Source organism: Antechinus flavipes, chromosome 1, assembly GCF_016432865.1.
Source record: "Antechinus flavipes isolate AdamAnt ecotype Samford, QLD, Australia chromosome 1, AdamAnt_v2, whole genome shotgun sequence".
NCBI classification, from domain to species: domain Eukaryota; kingdom Metazoa; phylum Chordata; class Mammalia; order Dasyuromorphia; family Dasyuridae; genus Antechinus; species Antechinus flavipes.
This window is the reverse complement of record NC_067398.1, coordinates 606,291,587-606,307,250: the sequence shown is the minus strand read 5'-3', so window position 1 is coordinate 606,307,250 and position 15,664 is coordinate 606,291,587.

Genomic DNA, 15,664 nt, shown 5'->3' with positions numbered 1-15,664 from the left:
TCATAAATTTCTCCCTTCTCCAAAGATATGATAGGTAAATTATTCCCTAATTTGTTTATGGTATCACCCTTTAAGCCTAAATCATATATTCATTTTGACCTTATTTTGTTATAAGGTTTGATATTGTATATATTATTAGTTTGAGTCGATAGGTTGATTAGCTTTGTTGTAGTTTTTAATTCATTGTCATAAGGCTTAATTCAGCAAGAGAAGGATAAAGGGGAGGGATGCATTGGGAGATATAGGTGATATAAAAACAAAAAAAGACTATTAATAATAATTTTCAAAGTTTTAATAATGATAGGAGACCAGACAGTCTCTTGTGCTTCAAAAATATACTTCAACATAAAAATATTAATATACATGATCCCTGCTCCCAACTTTCTTATAGTCTAGAGAAAGAAAGAATAATGTAATCATACATGTGACTGTGGTATTTCAATGCTTCAAGAATCTGTGATTTCATTGGTCAGGACACTCCTCCAGTGGATACAGATCACAAACAATGACTTGATAGGTGGCCTTTGGTAGATACTCCACCTCCAAAAATATCCCAAAATTTCACAATGGAATGATTCAACAGGGAAAGTGACTCCAAAGCTAAGCTCATCCCAAGATGACAAATGCATTACTGATGACTTAACCCATATAAAGTCTTTTCATGTTGGTAACCTCTGTCAAGGCCATGCCAAACCATGATAAATCATTGAAGAAAGATTTTTATCCTACTCTCTTTTTTAAATTTTGGAATAAGATATTATGGCACAAAAAAGGATATAAGTATTTGAGAAAAGTTATGAATGAGGGAAAAATGCATTCATATAGTCTCTACTATGTTCTAGATCCTGTGCTATGCAGTTTATTATTATTACTACAATTAAACATTATTGAATAAATGATAAATAATTGAAATATCTCATTTCATTCTCATAATAACCTTTATGAGTTAGATGCTATTGTTATCTCTAGTTTATAATTGAGGAAACTGAGGGAAACAGGGATTGAGTGACTTGCCCAAGATCATGTGTGCTGTTAGTTCACAGCAGGGAATATTGTATCTGACTTTGGGATCAGGGTGGCTACAAGTAGGAAATGGCTTTTGAGCTTGTGTTGAAAGATGAATAGGATTTCAACACCTGAATCTGCCTCTCCTTTTGACATGTTTTCTGAAAAGCTTGAAGATTTATCACATGAAAAATCTAGGTTATTCATTTGTCCTTGCTCATCAATACCCAGGACAGGTTTATGTCAGACTAGAAATGCCTTTTCTAATCTTTACTTGTAGATGGATGACTGTAATAATAATGAGTATACTGGGCAATCCCCATGAAAACAATGTTTATAGGTCTCACTTCTAAGAATCTGATAAGAATAACTAGAATTGTTTAATGATAGAATGTGCTTGTTTACATTTCAAAGCTGATTAACTTAAATTTAATCTTTGTTTTCTTTCATTAAATGCTACAGAGGCTCTCAGTCATTACTTTAATTAGCTGCATTAATAAGGCTTTGGGAAACTAAAGTACAGAATAAAATTCAGAAAGAACAAGTAGTATAAACATTAGTTAGGATAATTTATTGCCTTTTCTATAGATTTTTAAAAATATATTTCTTAATCTTTGAGATGTTTTCTCCTTTTTTACCCCCTTCCCCATCCTTTTAAAGGATAAAGTGAGAATTTCTTTTCCATTTCATCCTCCTTTTGTACCACAGTATCATACTGAAGGTCGCTTGAAAACATTCAGCATGTCTATCTAGATTTTCTATAATTAACCTACACTGAGTGGTGTTGAGTGAAAGATTGATTATATTTACACCTGGGTGCATGGGGTTAAAGGAAAACATCCATATTTATGTTTTGAACTTCACTTTAAATGGATTTTCATTCCTTAATTATTTCAAGTAGAAATTGAAAGAGAACTTTATATAAATGTTTGAGCACACTGCCCTTTCCATTTCAATAAGGATAAAAATATAAAGTCCTACACTTGGGACTAGAGAAGAGAAGAATGGAAAAAGGTTTATCTAGACACTGGTTCTTCTAATAAAAACAAAGCTCGAACAAACAACTGGGAGTTTTAGTGGAATGCAAGCTTAATGTGAATTTCCTTATTGGAAAATGGGAATAATACCTCTCAAGATTGTCATGATAATAAAATGAGATAATATTTGTAAAGCCCTTAAAGCACTATATAAATTTTATTAGTAGCATTAATGGTATTATTATTATTCAACAGTGAATTGTGGTATCCTAAAAAAATCCATGAATATTTAAATTATATTTAAAAAGGCATAACATCCATAGAAAGGGAGATGTCAATTTTGTTATATTTTTGTATCAATGAATAAACAATCAACATTTATTAAGCACTTTCTATTTGCCAGGTACTATCTTAATCATTGAGAATACAAGAAGAAACAAAAGATAGTCCCTGACCTCAAAAAGCTTATAATTTAATGGTGGAGTCAATAATAAAATAAATATGTACAAACAAGCTAATAGAATAAATAGGAAATGATTAACAGGAGGCATTAGAATCAAGAGGGGTTGAGTATTGCTTCCTGTAGAATTTTGGATTTTATTTATATTTAAAGGAAGTCAGAGAAGCCAGGAGGCAGAAAAGAAGCAGAAGATTCGAGTCATGGCAGACAGTCATATATTATGTCTGGAGCTGAGAAATGGAGTTTCTTATTTGTAGAAGAGCAAGGAGGCTAGTGTCATTGGAATGAAGAGTATGTGTTGAGAAATAAGGTATAAGAAGTCTGTAAAATTAGGCTATGAACAGCTGATTTCCAAAAAGATATTCTGAGTGATCAGAAAAGACCTTGATATAATAGTGCTCAACTTCTACCCTCTCACTGTTGACTTTAAGCCCTGTTATATCAAGACTCTTTCTGATTTCTCTGGACAGATATGAAACTTGCAGCCTCTTGGCCTAAACTCTCCCAACCTGTGCATTAAATATTGCATTGTATCCATAGATGTTTCTTGTTATTATTTTTTCTTACAAATGCTGAAAGTTTTTATTAAACCCCATAGTCCTAAGACTCATACATATGATAAGGTCTTGTAAAAAGAAAAAGAAATGGCTATGCTGGTTCAGTTTGTATGGGAAAAGGGAGAAATCTCACCATGCTGGGACAAGAAGTTGTCTTACATAATGCATGTGGCAAAGAGGCCTAAAAAGGGGCAAAACAAAGCTGGTATAAAAATCATATCGGCATTGCTCCAAGACATTGGGCACATCCCTGGAAAATTTTGATGTGCCTGAATATAACAACATGTACTTTTTACAGAGCCAGGGTCATTGCAATCTTTGGCTGACCCTACTTTTGCCTGGAACATGAGACTGACTCTTATTTGTCACTGGTATTCAGCTAGTTCTTAGTAATCACATGCCATATTGGATCCCTATGAAATTTCTTTAATTTTAAAGATGGCTTACAATAACCATATAATAAAAAACCCTTTTTGTTCTTCAGAGTTTCCAACACTAAAGTCTGTGTACAATCCTTTATGAAGCTTTTCCTGATTCCTTCTTGCTCTTCTAGCCAGCTGCCAATGCTTATTCCTTAAAAAATGCATTTATTTATTTATTTATTTGCATTTTTGGGTAGATACTTATATTGTAAACATTGCCTTCCCTGATAGCCTGATCGAATGTATGCTCCTAGAGAAATAGAATTGTTTTATTTTTGTTTTTATTTCTCTGGAATTTAACACAAAGTGGATGCTAAGGAAATGTAGATTGACTAATTGCTTATGAGTACACATCCCTAAATTCCAAATTATTTACATTGTTAAATTGCTTATGAAAAGGTAAGGGGAGGAAATACTGTATTAAAATGGTTAACAGGTGGATAGTCCAAATGTTTCTTTGGGACCTAAGAAAAGAACTGAGTGTCTCAAATGGAATGGGTAGATATTCTATGGATGATGAATCAGAAAGTATAGACATTAACCATACAGGATGCATGAGAAGGCATAGCCAGATTTCAGTCTTTACAAATGGAGGGAACATGCACTTGACTTGACTGAAATCATATATCTATTTATTACTATAAATCAGTTCTCCCTTCTCAGCTCTTGTCTTTAATGGCATTATAATCCACTTTCCTAATTCTCCTTTTATCTTCTGGTACATTTCTCTTTCTCTCTTCTTGACTTGAATTTTATCTTTACATTAGATTCAACTCTTATGGAGAGAGGGAGGCTTATGATTTTGTGAAGCTCTGCTTCACTTAAATCCAATTATCATGCAAGTCAAAACTTTATCTTAGTGATATCTTTGCTTCATAAGAACAATCTATCTTCCCTTACTTATCTCATAATTAATATGTAGGCATTCTTCTAATTTCAATCATTATTTAAACCCTTGCTCATCTCTCACTATATTATTACCCTAATGGATATTCATCTAAATGCAAGATTTCAACAAGTACTTTGCCTAGATGATGCTAATATCAAAATTTCTCCCTCTTCCAGTTCCCCCTGTATCCATCCCCATTTCTCCAAGTAGCAGGTTGGTCCATCCACTTCCATGATTTGTCAGTGACTCAAGCATAAGGAAACTAATATTATCTTCAAATCTACTTAAAATTCTTTAGATTTTTAGGGCATAAAAACCTCAAAATCAAATGTTGAAAGGCAAAAATAACAAGTGCATCTTTTTTCAGGTCATAATACAATAAAAAATGTAATAAAGGGCCAGGGAAAAAAAGACTCAAAATTAAGTAGAAATCAATCCCAAAGAAAGACTGGGTGAAACAATAAATCATAGATACAATTGATAATTTTATCCAAAAGAATGACAATGAGACAACATACTAAAATTTAAGGGATGCAGCCAAAGCAGTTCTCAGAGAAAATTTTATATCTCTAAATGCTCACTTGCATAAAAGAGAAAAAGAAGATCAATGAATTGGGCATGCAATTTAAAAAGTTAGAAAAGAACAAATTAACCCCACCAATTAAATACCAAATTTGAAATTCTGAATATAAAAGGAGAGATTAATAAAATTAAAAATAAGAAAACTATTGAACTGATAAAACTAAGTGTTGATTTTATGAAAAAAATTAGATAAACTCTTAGTCAATTTGCTTAGAAAAAGGAAAGAAGAAAAATCAAATTGCTAGTATCAAAAATAAAAAGGGTGAACTTCTACCAATGAAGAGAAAATTAGAGCAAAATTTAGGAACTATTTTGCCCATTTGTATGCCAATAAGTCTGATAATATAAATGAAATAGATGAATACTTAGAAAAATATAGGTTGTCCTGATTAACAGAGGAAATAAATTACTTAAAAAGCTTCATTTTAGAAAAAGAAATTGAACAAGCTATTAATCAACTCCCTAAGAAAATTTTCCAAGATCAGAAAGATTCATAAGTGAATTCTACCAAACATTTAAAGAACAATTAATTCCAATACTATGCAAAGTAATTGGCAAAATAAGGGAAAAAAATTCCAAATTCCTTTTATGACACAAATGTAGTGCTGACAACTAAAACAGGTAGGAATAAAACAGAGAAAGAAAATTATAGACCAATATCCCTATTGAATATTGATGCAAAAATCTTTAATAAAATATTAGCAAAGAGATTACTGAACATTATCACCACGATAATATACCATGTCCAAGTAGGATTTATATCAGAAATGCAGGGCTGGTTCAATATCAGGAAAACTATTAGCATAATTGACTATATCAATAACCAAACTAATAGAAATCATATGCTTATATCAATAGATGCAGAAAAAGCATTTGAGAAAAATACAACACCCATTCTTATTAAAAACATTAGAGAGCACTGAAATAAATGGAGCTTTCCTTAAAATGATCTGTAGCATATGTTTAAAATCATCAGCAAGCATCATATGTAACAGGAATAAACTAGACCCATTCTCAGTAAATTCAGGGATAAAACAAGGTTGCCCAATATCACCATTACTATCCAATATTGTATTGGAAATGTTAGCTTTAGCAATAAGAGAAGAAAAACGTATATAGGAATTAAGAGTAGATAATGGGAAAACAAAGTTATCACTCTTTGCAGATGATATGATGGTATGCTTAGATAATCAACTAAAAATCTACTAGAAACAATTAACAACTCTAGCAGAGTTGCAGGATACATAATAGACCTACATAAATCATAAGCATTTCAGTATGGTACCAGCAAAGTCTAACAGCAAGAGAAACAAAGAGAAATTCCATTTAAAATAACTGTAGCTAATATAAAATATTTGAGAGTCTACCTACCAAGACAAAATTAGGAACTATATTTACACAATCACAAAGCATTTCCCATGCAAATAAAGTCAAATCTAAACAATTGGAAAAATATCAAATGATTGTGGGTAGGGTAAACTAATATAATAAATATGACAATTCTATCTAAATTAATCTACTTATTCAATGACATACCAATAAAATTGTCAAGAAATTACTTGATAGAACTACAAAAATAAAACTATATTATAAAGCAGTGGCTATCAAAACTATTTGGTACTGACCGAGAAATAGAGTAGATAATTAGTGGAATAGAGTGGGTTTATAAGACACAATAGTCAATGACTATAGTAATCTAGTGTTTGATAAATCCAAAGAACCCCAGATTCTGGAATAAGAAGTCACTATTTGACAAAAATTGCAGGGAAAATTGGAAAAAAGTATGGCAGAAACTAGGCAATGTCCAACACTTAACCCTCTATACCAAGATAAGGTATAACAAAGTCTTTTAGACATAAAGATTTATGATTTAGATACAAAGAGTGATGTTATAAACAAATTAGAACAAAGAATAATAAAAATTATAATAAGTTTAAAAAGTTTTGAACCAATGCAGACAAGATTAGAAGGGAAGCATAGAACCAGGAAAAAATTTTACATCCAGAAGTTCTGATAAAGATCTCATTTCTTAAATATATGGAGAATTGACTCAAATTTTTAAGAATATACGTCATCCTCCAAGTAATAAATGGTCAAAAGTTATGAATAGATAATTTCCAGATGAAGAAATTAAAACCATTTCTACTCATATAAAAAAATGCTTTAAATTTCTATTTGTCAGAGAAATGCCAATTAAGACAACTCCGAGGTACTATTATATACTTCTCAGATTGGCTAAGATGACAGGAAAAGATAATAATGAATATTGGAGGGGACGTGGGAAAACTGGACATTAATGTATTATTGAGGTAATTGTGAACTGATCAACTATTCTGAAGAATAAAATGGATTTATGCCCAAAGGCCTATCAAACTGTGCATACCCTTTGATCCAGCAGTGTCTCAACAGGGCCGGTATTTCAAAGAGATCATAAAAAGGGAAAATGACCTACATATGCAAAAAATATTTGTGGCAGTCCTTTTTGTAGTGGCAAGGAATTGGAATCTGAGTGGATTGGAGAATCAGTTGGGGAATATTTAAATAAATTATGGTATATAAATGTTATGGAATATTATTGTATAAGAAACAATCAATAGGATAATTTCAGAAAGGCCTGGAGAGCCCTGTATGAATAGATGTCCTCTACTTACTTAAATTACTTAAATAAAGTGAGTAGAATCAAGAGAATATTGTACACAGCAATAAGATGGTTATTTGGTGATCAATTCTGATGGACATAGCTCTTTTCAACAGCAAGGTGATTCAAGCCTGTTCCAATGTCTTGTGATGAAGAGAGCCTTCTGTGCCTAGAGAGAGGACTGTGGAGACTGAATGTGAATCACCACATAGCATTTCCATTTTTTTGTTGTTGTTTGCTTGCATTTTGTTTTCTTTTTCATTTTTCCCTTTTTAATCTGATTTTTCTTGGGCAGCATAATTGTGGAAATATGTATAGAAGAATTGCACATGTTTTATGTATATTGGATTATTTGCTGTCTGTGGGAGGGAATGGGGGAAAGAAGGGAGAAAAAATTGGAACACAAGATTTTGCAAGGGTGAATCTTGAAAACTACCTATGGAGTGAAACAAGTTTGCCCACTATCACCATTATTATTCAATATTGTATTAGAAATGCTAGCCTTGGCAATAAGAGTCGAGAAAGAAATTAAAGGAATTACATAGGTAATGAGGAAACCAAACTATCACTCTTTGCTGATGATATGATAGTATACTTAGAGAACCCAGAGACTCTACTAAAAAGCTATTAGAAATAATTAATAACTTTAGTAAAGTTGCAGGATACAAAATAAATTTCCATAAATCCTCAGCATTTTTATACATCACCAACAAAATCCAACAGCAAGAGATACAAAGAGAAATTCCATTCAAAATAACTGTCAATAGCATAAAATATTTGGGGATCTATCTACCAAAGGAAGATAGGAATTACCAAAGGAAAGTCAGGAATTATATGAGCAAAATTACAAAAAACAAACAAACAAACAAAACAAAACAAAACAAAACAAAAAACAAAAAACAAAAAACAAAAAACAAAAAACAAAAAAACTTTCCACACAAATAAAGTCAGTTTTAAATAATTGGAAAAGTATTAAGTGCTCTTGGATAGGGTGAGCAAATATAATAAAGATGACAATACTCTCTAAACTAATTTATTTATTTAGTGCTATATTAAACAGACTCCCAAGAAAATATTTTAATGATCTAGAAAAAATAACAACAAAATTCATATGGAAGAACAAAAGGTCAAGAATCTCAAGGGAATTAATGAAAAAAAAAATCAAATGAAGTACCTGATCTAAAACTATATTATAAAGCAGCAGTCACCAAAACCATTTGGTATTGGCTAAGAAATAAATTAGTGGATCAGTGGAATAGGTTAGGTTCACAAGACAAAATAGTCAACTAAAGCAATCTAGTGTTGACAAACTCCTAACTTTGGGATAGGAATTCATTATTTGACAAAAACTGCTGGGAAAACTGGAAATTAGTATGGCAGAAATTAGGCATGGACCCACACTTAACACTGTATATCAAAATAAGATCAAAATGGGTCCATGATTTAGGCATAAAGAATGAGATTATAAGTAATTTAGAGGAACATAGGATAGTTTACCTCTCAGACTTGTGGAAGAGGAAGAAATTTGTAACCAAAAATGAACTAGAGAGCAATATTGATCACAAAATAGAAAATTTTGATTATATCAAATTAAAAAGCCTTTGTACAAACAAAACTAATGCAAACAAGATTAGAAGGGAAGCAACAAACTGGGAAAACATCTTCACAGTTTAAGGTTCTGATAAAGGCCTCATTTCTAAAATATATAGAGAATTGACTCTAATTTATAAGAAATCAAGCCATTCTCCAATTGATAAATGGTCAAATGATATGAACAGACAATTTTCAGATGATGGAATTGAAACTATTACCACTCATATGAAAGAGTGTTTCAAATCATTATTGATCAGAGAAATGCAAATTAAGACAACTCTGAGATACCACTACACACCTGTCAGATTGGCTGACAGGAAAAAATAATGATGAATTGTTGGAATCCTTACTAAGTGCTAACTAATTAGAGTTGATCTAATCTTACAAGAAGATTTGGGCCAGAACCTGAAACAAGGTACTAAGTAGAACTAATTAATACAAGGCTTGTGTTCACACCTTTACTCATTGGAGTTCACAAGTATGCCAGCTTCACAAAGTAAACTTTCTAACTTCAAGGGAGTCCACACCTCCCTTAAAGCTCTTTGGGCCAGAGAGCACTAGGGGAGAAAACCCATAATCCCATTCTCTCAGAAGATTCACATATAAGGCGAGACAGCTATTCCAGAATACATTTTTTCCTCTTCGCTGGCTGGTCGCAGAAGAGAGTTCAGCTGGACTCGAGAGGAGCGACTCTGGTGGCAGACGAAGGGTTTTCAGAGGATAAAGCTACAAGTGGAGAGTTCAGTGGACAACCAGATTCATCTTCATCTCACACTACTGTAGTTGGTGGCTGGGCTCCCCAGAAGGAGACAAGAGAGACATTCCATCTCTGTGTTGGTTGGAGGCTGAAGGAAGCAGAGGCAGAGGCTGAAGGACAGAACCTTTGGATTTGGAGATATTCGGAGGGCTCTAAGCCTCTAAGCCCTGTGTTTTGAGAAGAACAAGAACTCCAACATTTGAACTCTAACAATGAATGTTGGAGGGGATGCGGGAAAACTGGGACACTGATACATTGTTGGAGTTGTGAACAAATCCAATCATTTTGGAGAACAATATGGAATTATGCCCCAAAAGTTATCAAACTGTGCATACTCTTTGATCCAGCAGTGCTACTACTGGGCTTATACCCCAAAGAGATACTAAAGAAAGGAAAGGGACCCACATGTGCCCAAATGTTTGTGGCAGCCCTGTTTGTAGTGGCTAGAAACTAGAAAATGAATGGATGTCCATCAATTGGGAAATGGTTGGGTAAATTGTGGTATATAATATTCCATATATTATGGAGTAATGGAATTATGGAATAATATGGAATATTATTGTTCTGTAAGAAATGACCAGCAGGATGAATACAGAAAGGCTTGGAGAGACTTACATGAACTGATGCTAAGTGAAGTGAGCAGAACCAGGAGATCATTATACACTTCAACAATGATACTGGATGAGGATGTATTCTGATGGAAATGGATTTCTTCGACAAAGAGAAGATCTAATTCAGTTTCAATTGATCAGTGCTGGACAGAAGCAGCAACACCCAAAGAAAGAACACTGGGAAATGAAAGTAAACTGTTTGCATTTTGTTTTTCTTCCCGGGTTATTTTTACCTTCTGAATCCAACTCTTTCTGTGCAACAAGAGAACTGTTTGGTTCTGCATACATATATTGTATCTAGGGTGGAGGGAGGGAGGGGAAAAGTTGGAACAGAAGTGAGTGCAAGGGATAATGTAAAAAAAAAATTACCCAGGCATGGGTTCTGTCAATAAAAAGTTATAATTATTTTTTAAAAAAGAAAACTACTTACGCATATATTTTGAAAATAAAATCTCATTTTTAAAAGTTCTTAATATTGAATAATGCAATGTTCCTTTGATCTTGGCATGACATTTTGATCATTCTTGGTATCTCCCATTTACCATACTGTCTTCTGTGAAATTTCCTCTTTCTGTCATCCCATTGTTCACTTGATTTTGTCATTTTCCTATTTTGAATTTTTCCACACTTCTTTAAGCTCACAAGATTGAGTCCAAACTCTCCACAGTCTACTCCATTTTACCCTTCCAGACTTACCTCTGGTGACTTTCCTATAAAAAGACTAAAGTCCAACCAATTGGATCCTTGTATATAATGTGTGCATTTTTTCCCTTGAATCTTTGTTTATATTTCCTCCTAAAAAGTCTATTCTCTTCCTGTTTAGCTAATTCTTTTTCATTCTTCCAAACTCATATCAAACACAATATTTTCTATGAATCCTTACTATTCTATTCTACATTTATCTTAATTATAAAATATTGTTTATTGTACTTCCATAAGAACATACATATTTTATATAATGTGCATGAGTATGTATAAATTTCATCTATCTACATTTGTCTATGTGTATATATGTATCTATCACCTATCTATATCTAAATTCATACTATATCTTTTATCTATCTCTGTCTACACATTAAAAGTTATATCTATATACCTTTATCTTTACTAGAATTATTTGTTTTACACACACACACACACACACAGAGAGAGAGAGAGAGAGAGAGAAAGAAAGGGAGAGAGAAAACAGGCATAATTCCTGAGCTTGGTACTACTTGGTGCTACTTTTTTATATGTATATGCTAGATCTCTGTATTGAAAATATAAGTTTATGTATGTTCAGTGACAGAACTACTAGAAAAATTTTTGTCTTTCACAGTCCTTCCAACAGTACCATGCACATAATACAGATGAAGTAAATATTTTGTGGCTTGATTAAAGATATGATTAATCCTGACCAGCCAAAAATAAAAGAAAGTATTTTATAACCTATATAACAGGTATAAATCTGTTGTTTACCAACAAAGTAAGAACCAGAAGTTTCTATTCAAATATAAAACAGCTCAAGAAAAATAAGCATATAATTTTTCAGGGTTTAATTTATGTATATATTGCAGAGATGCTGGTGCCTTTTTCTCCATTCTTATGAAATCCAAAGGTCACATGTTACCATTGAAAAGAGAGGCTCTGGGTCTAGTTTTAAATTTTGAATCTGTCATACACTGTCCATGTGACTTTAAGAAATCCACCTCATCTCCCTGGACTTGAAAGATAGAACTTTCCTCATCTACAAAGTTAAGATGTTGGCATAGGTGATAGTGAAGATCCCAATAGTTCTCAATGTATTTTGGTAGCTTCTGAAAAAATAAATAAATGAAAGGTTGCTGCTATTAATCTAGTTACAAAACTCCTACTAGAAGGTAAACTTAATCTCTAAACACCTAATTTTTCCACTAAAGAATTTTTCATTTTCACTAATACCTAAGACATAATCCCAAGTCCATCATTTATTCAGTCTGATCTTTTGTGGACCATAGTATGCCCATACTGTCCATGAGAGTTCTTGGCAAAGATACTGGAGTGAGTTGTCATTTCCTAAAGCAATGGATTAAGGCAAGCTTCAATGACCTGCCCAGGATCACACAGCTAGAGTTTGTGGTCAGATTTTTATTCAAATCTTCCTTGACTACTTCACAGTATTATATGAACATTGAACTATCTACCTGTCCCTGACACATGATAAGCATTTAAAAAATACTTGTTGATGGATTGCTTCTATGATCAACTTATTTATATTTGGTGGGATTCCCCTTTAATATTAAATAAAATTTTGTGGGTTATTTTTCAGGTCAAATAATTTAGTGGGGGGATGTCAACTGATATCTATCTCCCTGCAGTTTAATAATATTTCAATAGTTACTCTGTTCTAAAGAGGCATAAATTCCATGATAGTTTCTATAGGACTGCAGATATTAATCCTAATGTGATGGTCTTACTCCAGGTTAGGTAATTGCATTTTACCTCTGTGGCTATCTTTATTTTCTATTTTATGAGGTAACCCTTATTGTCCTTAAATGCACATATGCACACATCTGGAATATATGTTCAGTTTTGTTTGGCTCTTTTTAAGAAGCTTAACAATAAGCAAGAAAGAATTTAGAAGGCCATCAAAATTGTTAAAGGCTTCAAATCCATATGATATGAGTATCAGAGAAAAGAAATGGGAATATATAGTCTGGAAAAAAAGAAGATTAAAGGGTCTAAGAGTACATGTATTCTGCTTTGAGCCAGAAGGCAGAGCAAGGGAATGATTGTTTGAAATTACAAGGTAGCAAATTTAAAATTAGTATAACAAACCAGCAATTAGAGATATATCAAAGTGGAATGGAGTGCCTCAGGAGATAACAAAGTGCTCCTCATTAGAGGTCACTCATTAGGTGTGTTACAAAGAAGTTTGTTGTGATATACTCTGGACTAGGTGAGTCCATTTCAGCTCTTTGATACTGTGGTCCTGGGAACAATCCTTACTTCACAATATCTAATAATTTCTTAATATATATTTTGTTGTTGTTGTTGTTGCTTTTGTTGTTTAATCACATCCTACTCTCCAGATCCTGAGCCATAGTGCCATAGTGGGGTTTTCTTGGCAAAGATACCTGAGGTTACCATTTTCTTCTTCAGTGGATTAAGCCAAAAAGAACTTAAGTGACTTGTCTAAAGTTGCCCAATCAGTGTCTAAGGTCAGATTTGAACTTGTACTTCCTGAGGACCAGCTCAACACTCTACCTAATGAGTCATTTAGCTTCCATGTATTATTTACTTTAAGGCTTCTGGTTAGTTCAAATTCAAAATATTTGACTTCCATTCAGAATGAATGGCATATTTCTTTATTTCATTCTAAAAATAATGTTTTTATATATCAAGGTTCAAGCCCACAAAGAGACTAGTAAAAAATATGGAAAGGGGAAAAAATTTGTCACTGGAAGTTCACAAAAATGAAATTTCAAATTCAAGAAATTGTGAAAATAATATTAATAAACATCTAAATACTTGGGATTATTGTGAAAATTAAATTAATGGCAATGAGTACTTCTGACATAGCTTTTGAACCTTATTTAATGTTACAAACTATAACTAGACTCTCTAGACATTGATTATCACAGCTTACTGTTTTTTTGTTACAATAATTTATGGGCATAGTCCCAGAGTAGTGAGTAAAACAATTCATATTTCACCTCTTTACACACTGTGTATTATAGTTCAGTAGTCCCTATACCCAGAATTTTATTTTCTCTTTCAGTGACTTGGTCTAAAGGTTCACCTATGTTTAAAAGTATTCTCTCCTTACCTATGACTTAAAGAAGCCCCAACTTCTTTTGGAGAACATTTTAGCTACTGCCTTCTTCATCAGTTTTTATTAGGTTTGGGGGGAATTTTTTTGTTTTTGTTTTTGTTTTGTTGTTGTTTTGTTTTCACCTATGTTTAAAAGTATTCTCTCCTTACCTATGACTTAAAGAAGCCCCAACTTCTTTTGGAGAACATTTTAGCTACTGCCTTCTTCATCAGTTTTTATTAGGTTTGGGGGGAATTTTTTTTGTTTTTGGTTTTGTTTTTGTAACATATTCTTACTATTCTCTTCCTCTTGAAATTCCTTTATATTTCTTTGCAAATGTCTTATATTTGTTTATCTATGAACACATTGTATTTCCTCAGTTGAGTGAGAGTTCCTCAAAGGCAGGCACTATTTCATTTTTGTCCTTGTAAGCCCAGTGCAAGCCACAATATCTAGCATTGTGCTTAATTTTTTTTTAATTGAACAAAATCATTGACATCAAATTGTTCAGATCTAAATCTGTTGCACATCCTAGACCAGAGAAAATTCTCACCTTTTGAATCTGAAATATGTTAAATGCTGTTTATAATAAAATTTTCTATAGAGATATTGATATTTCAATGATATTTAGAACCTTAGTGACCTTTTCTAGCACTTTCTTCATAAAGATGAGGAAACAGATCCAGAGTTAGTGTCTTTCCCAGTAACAAATAGGTAATAAATAACCAGATCTTTTGGTTCCTAATTCAGTTCTTTATCTTTGCTGCTATAAAATCTGTAATATCACTTTGAACATTTGCTTGATTAACATATTTAGCAACTTTTTCTAACTTCTCATCTTATGTAATTTTAGGAAGGTTTTTTTTTTTCCCTTACAAATCCTATACTAATGATGTATCTAAGGATTTGAAAGCCTTTTTCTGTTTTTGTTTGTTTTGTTTTGTTATTATAGTTTGCTGGTACTAGATAAGGATTAAAACACTCTATATGCTCTTCCTTTTCTCATTTTATGTTAGACTATTAGATCTTGTTTTCTAATTATAATTGTACTTAGCCTTTGTTCCAGCTCTCAAATGTAAATCATCATGGGCAAATGTAACATTCTCTGGTTCAGTTTTCTTGGGGTCTCTGGGTACAGCCTTCATTTCAGTTCAATAATCACCACAAGAATAGCCAGGTGTTAAAGTCTGAATCCTTTATTATCTCCTTCATGGGGCTGGGAAGCTTTCTGGAGAGCCTTTCAGGTCAGCCTTGGTCTCAATGGGGAAAATGCAGGAGGCCAGGCCAACCACCAGGAGCCTGACTGAAGGTGAAATGCTTTTCTGTGTCCTTGGCTCCAAGAGCTTCTATTGTACTTGTCTTCTCTAGCTCTCTGTGAATTGAACCTAGCTGAGGCTCCTA